The following is a 4,832-nucleotide window of genomic DNA, read 5'->3' as shown; positions in this document are numbered from 1 at the left end:
CTCCTACAGTTGAAGTTTTACAGCATTCTCTGAGTTGGTGCTTCTGGTGGGTTAGTGCTGATCTTCTGGGGGAAGGGCCTAGTGTCTGGTTCTCAGGCTGAATTGTCCTAGTAAAGATGCATCTTCAGAGTACAGAGGGATATGCATTAGTGTAAGCTGCTCCTGTCTTCACTGTGGGCACTGTGTTGCTCACTGAAGTCTGTCCACACTGATGGGTGGCAGTGGGGGTGAGAGATGGCATCACCACATTCCCTTGTCCCTGGAGAGGGGAGTTCACACTGCCACCTTTTAGGAAGCCCTCACAGTAGAGTGAACAATCTCCCCTCTTATGTCTCAGGCTTCTGTCAGAATACAACCTTCACCCTGTCTGTGTCTGAGCTGTCTGCCTGGTGGTACAGTGCTCTTGTGTTTGATCTTAGGTGCATGGTTTGGTTTCAATATTCCAAATTTTAGAGACCTGTTGTGTGGTGGACTTGCACTGATCCTCTGGGGGACGGTCATGCCACGCTGTGGCTGATGACAGTTTGTCCCAGAAAAGCAGTTTCATGTCCATGCAGGAGCTCAGACTTTATAGTAAAGTGCAGCCAAATGCTGTCTTCCAGGTTAGTTGCCTTCAACAGGTGTCTCTTCTGGTATGTTAATTAACCATGCTGCTCAATGGTGCCCACTATCTCTATTTTCCTGTAACAGGCAGTGCCACCTCTACCAAATGCACTCCAAGAAGGGCAACTGTCTCTCCCAATGCGACATGGGATCTTCAGACCATGTTGTCCATTCCTGTGCCTCTTTCCTCTTTCCCTACAGAAGCACCATTATGCACATCAGGCACAATCTTGGCTATGGCATAGACTTCCAAAACTTCAGACTTTGTGCTCTGCTGCTCATAAAAAGTTGCAATAATTAGGCCCTCTCTTTTTCCCAGTCAATGTTTTTGGGGAAGACTTTTTTTTCTTGTGCAATACTCTGCATGCTGCTGTCACTCTGTCTCTATTTCTCTTTTTCCTCACTCCATGACCAAGGCTCCCTCCTCTCTGCAGCACCCACAATTCTCTTCTTCTCTGAATCAAATTTCTGAAGTTCCTACCTTCCACATTGTGGTTGTTTTTCTCCTTCTAGATATGCAGTTTGTTCTCTCAGTGCTCACATTGATTTACTGAGTGTTCGTAATGATTTGATATTTATCTGTGTTCAAGGTAGAAGATGAGCATAAGGTCCCCCTATTATCTGACCATCTTAACTCCTTGCATAACATTTCTTGTTGATCGTACCACTGTGTACACCTTCTTTGCCCATCAGCAGGACTAATGTCTTGTCAGTCGTGGTGACAGTGACTTTGAAAGTGGAAGATCCCTCCAGTGCTCTTGGTATGAACATCCATGGTAAATTCCCATTCCTGAAACAGTGAGTCCCAGATAACAGAACATTTCTGGCCTCCACGTTCCATCCCATTCACAAAAATACTTGGTTGGCCTTTGCCAACCAGGACACCAACCTTTGCTGGCATGATGTTGGCAAAGGTTTTTCTGGAGACTGCTGCCCAGATGGAGGGCATGTCCTTACAGCTCACAATGGCTATGTCCTGACAGGTCCCACCAACCATGAAGTTGTTGATATAAGTGCTCCACCTGGTCATGGCACTGCTACTGGGGCTACTCTCTGCACAGTGGTTAGGGGCATCACCACTGGGTTGGGGCCCTTGGGATGTTAGATAGGGTGATGTGGGGAGTTCAGGAGCACATGATGCCACCCAGACTGTGGCTCTGCTAGCTGTGCAGCAGCCCTTGTACCACCACTTCTTCCATACAAATTTTACAATCTGCTCATCAAATTCCACATGAGAAAAATTGTTGGGACTTGACTGTTATTACATTTAACTTATAAATTAATTTTATAGTTAATTTATTTAAATATTAAGTCACAAATATTAATTTGTGAACATTGTATACCTCTCATTTATATCTCTAAAAATTCACACTGAAGTGTTCTAATTTTTCTAATTTTCTGTTGGTTATTTTCTAGTTAGATATTTTTGAACCATATAAAATGGTAACCTTTTAAAGGTAAGCCTTCATATTTCTGTTTGCATATAAAGAGATAATAATTTCATATTAAACCTGTATCTAGTATAAATCAGAAATCTAGTTTTTATCCTAATTTGCTAATTTACAGAATTATTTGTATTTCCAATCTACAACATTTTATCTTCTGTATATAGTAGTAGTTTTTTTTATTTCTAGTCATTTTACTTTATATATATATATATATAAAATCATTTATCTATTTATTTATGCCTTACTGAACTTCTTAAAACAAATTGTACACTATTAGATAGAAATGGTTACAGCAGCATTATTGACTTCTTCTGAGAATGTTGATTTACAATTTAAAAAATAAAACAATTAGGAAATCTTTAGAAGAATTAATGTTAACCTGGAATGTAGTGAGTTATGGAATATTTAAGTTAATGAAACAGTTTACGTTTGAAATCATCAAGTCTATGACTTAATTCATTACTGATGGACTCTTTACTAACTCTGAAGTGTTTTTAATATTAACTTTATTTTTACTGTTTTGAATTAGCCTTTACTCAGTTATACTTGAATATGCTAAATTTGCTTAATTTTTTATAGCACTGAATCTTTTCATAAATGATTGACTTCTTTATATTTTCATAGAATACACTAATGTTGTTTACGTAGATATTCTGGAGATACACAGGTATATAGCCAGATAGGAACAACAGAAAACCCAAGTCTTCTTTTTTTTTTTTTTTTTTTTTAAATTTTTTTTCCAACGTTTATTTATTTTTGGGACAGAGAGAGACAGAGCATGAACGGGGGAGGGGCAGAGAGAGAGGGAGACACAGAATCGGAAACAGGCTCCAGGCTCTGAGCCATCAGCCCAGAGCCTGACGCGGGGCTCGAACTCACAGGACCGCGAAATCGTGACCTGGCTGAAGTCGGACGCTTAACCGACTGCGCCACCCAGGGGCCCCCCCAAGTCTTCTTTAGTCATGGAGTATGATTTAATGTATGGAGGAAGCTATATATATATATATATATATATATATATATGGCTTGGAAATTCCTTCAGGATGAAATTGTATTCACACATGCTTTTATGGTCTGGTCACCAATCTAATACTAACTAATACTGTAAGACAGGGGCAGGAAAAGAAAACCTTACTGTATAAGGATTTAATTTCTGGAAGCATGACACTGTTTTGAGAAGGGAATATAGATTTAAGAATTGATTTGAATAGTGGCACCTAGGTGGCTCAGTTGATTAAGCATCCTACTCTTGATTTCAGCTCAGGTCATGATCTCACAGTACATGAGACTGACTCCCATGTTGGGCTCTGCACTGAGAGTGTGGAGCCTACTTGGTATTCTTCCTCTGTCTCTGCCCCTTCCCCACCCATGCTTTCTCTCTCTTTCTCTCTTAAAATATATAAATAAACTTAAAAAATTGATTTGAGATTATATACAAATTATTATATAGTTACTCATCTCCCTATCAGAGCAATTTTATAGTGAAGCTTTCAAGCTTATACTTAATACTGAGAAAGTGAGGATTATTTGACATGTAACAATTATATAGATCTATATATTCATGTTTACTGGAATAGGCTTAATACTGGGAAAAATATACTTGCATTATTGGTCATTCCCACATTTTTGTGAATACTGTTTACCAATTAATAAGGGATGATCATCTTCCCATCCTCTACATGACACAAACCTTTTATTCATAAATAAAAGAAAGTATACCATAGTTTTAAATGGTTCAAGGAGTTAAAAGCACTATGACTAATTTATACTAGGCCACAACTTAAGAAAAATCTGAATTTAATTATACACTTTGTTTGTTGTTAAGCATTCTGTGAAATAAGAGAGAATGAATGACCCAGAGGACAAGATGACATATGCTTTCATGGCTAGTGGTAAAAAGTTATCCATTGTAATTAAAGTTTTTTTTAATATAAAGGGAAAATTAGAGATAATGCTTTTCAAAATTAAAGGGAAAAAAGATTTCCAATACTTTACATTTACTAAAGGAATTTTTCCTCTAACTAATAAAAATTTGAGAATAGAATATAGTTTAAAAATAGACATATAAAGATAAAGAAAAAGAAATATGAGGTACCGTTTTAATTAATTCCTAAACTTTCCTTTAGAAAGATAAAAACAATTGCCAAAGTAGTCAGCTTAATTTGAAACAAATATAACCATTTTTCTCAGTTCTTGTAATTCCTGTAAATAGATTAATAACATGCTTGTTTTGTTTATCTATCAATAGTTGCTCTGTTGGTTAAACAATTCAGTTTACAAGTGACTACAGATACATATTGAGGCTGACATCTACACTATACTCATTCCCAAGTATCTCTATGCTATGTTTTTTTGGGGGGGGGCAGATTATATAGAATATTATGTTTCCTTCCATAGTGGGTGAAAACACAAACTATGTCTTTCAATAATAGTCTTTCCTTAACACTTTTATTCTGTTCTAAATATACTTCATTTGGTAAAGCCTTTAAATTTTCATTTCTTTTCCTTTGCAGTTCTGAGTTAGTGAATGCTGAAGTTATATAAGGAAGTCGGAAAATATTGGTGATTATCTCTACTTTTATAACTTATTCAAGTATTTTAATTACTTTGACCGGACAACTGTGATAATCCTTCCTCTCTCCAAACACACAAAACCATATAAACAAACATACACCCACACCCATACACACACCCACATGCATGTGTGCACAAACATGCTTATTTGGCCCAAATGATCAAATAGATATTTGGTGTAATTTGGATGCTAACATAGAAGAAAAT

General features: G+C 37.0%; 1 pseudogene; it reads right to left on the bottom strand.

Annotated features, from left to right (window-relative positions):
• Positions 1-1,233: 1,233 nt before the first annotated feature.
• Positions 1,234-1,633, bottom strand: LOC123594394 (annotated as a pseudogene).
• Positions 1,634-4,832: the final 3,199 nt, after the last annotated feature.

This window comes from Leopardus geoffroyi, chromosome X (genome assembly GCF_018350155.1).
Source record: "Leopardus geoffroyi isolate Oge1 chromosome X, O.geoffroyi_Oge1_pat1.0, whole genome shotgun sequence".
Lineage (NCBI taxonomy): Eukaryota > Metazoa > Chordata > Mammalia > Carnivora > Felidae > Leopardus > Leopardus geoffroyi.
The sequence above is the reverse complement of the archived record's forward strand: the minus strand, read 5'-3'. Positions and strand labels throughout refer to the sequence as shown.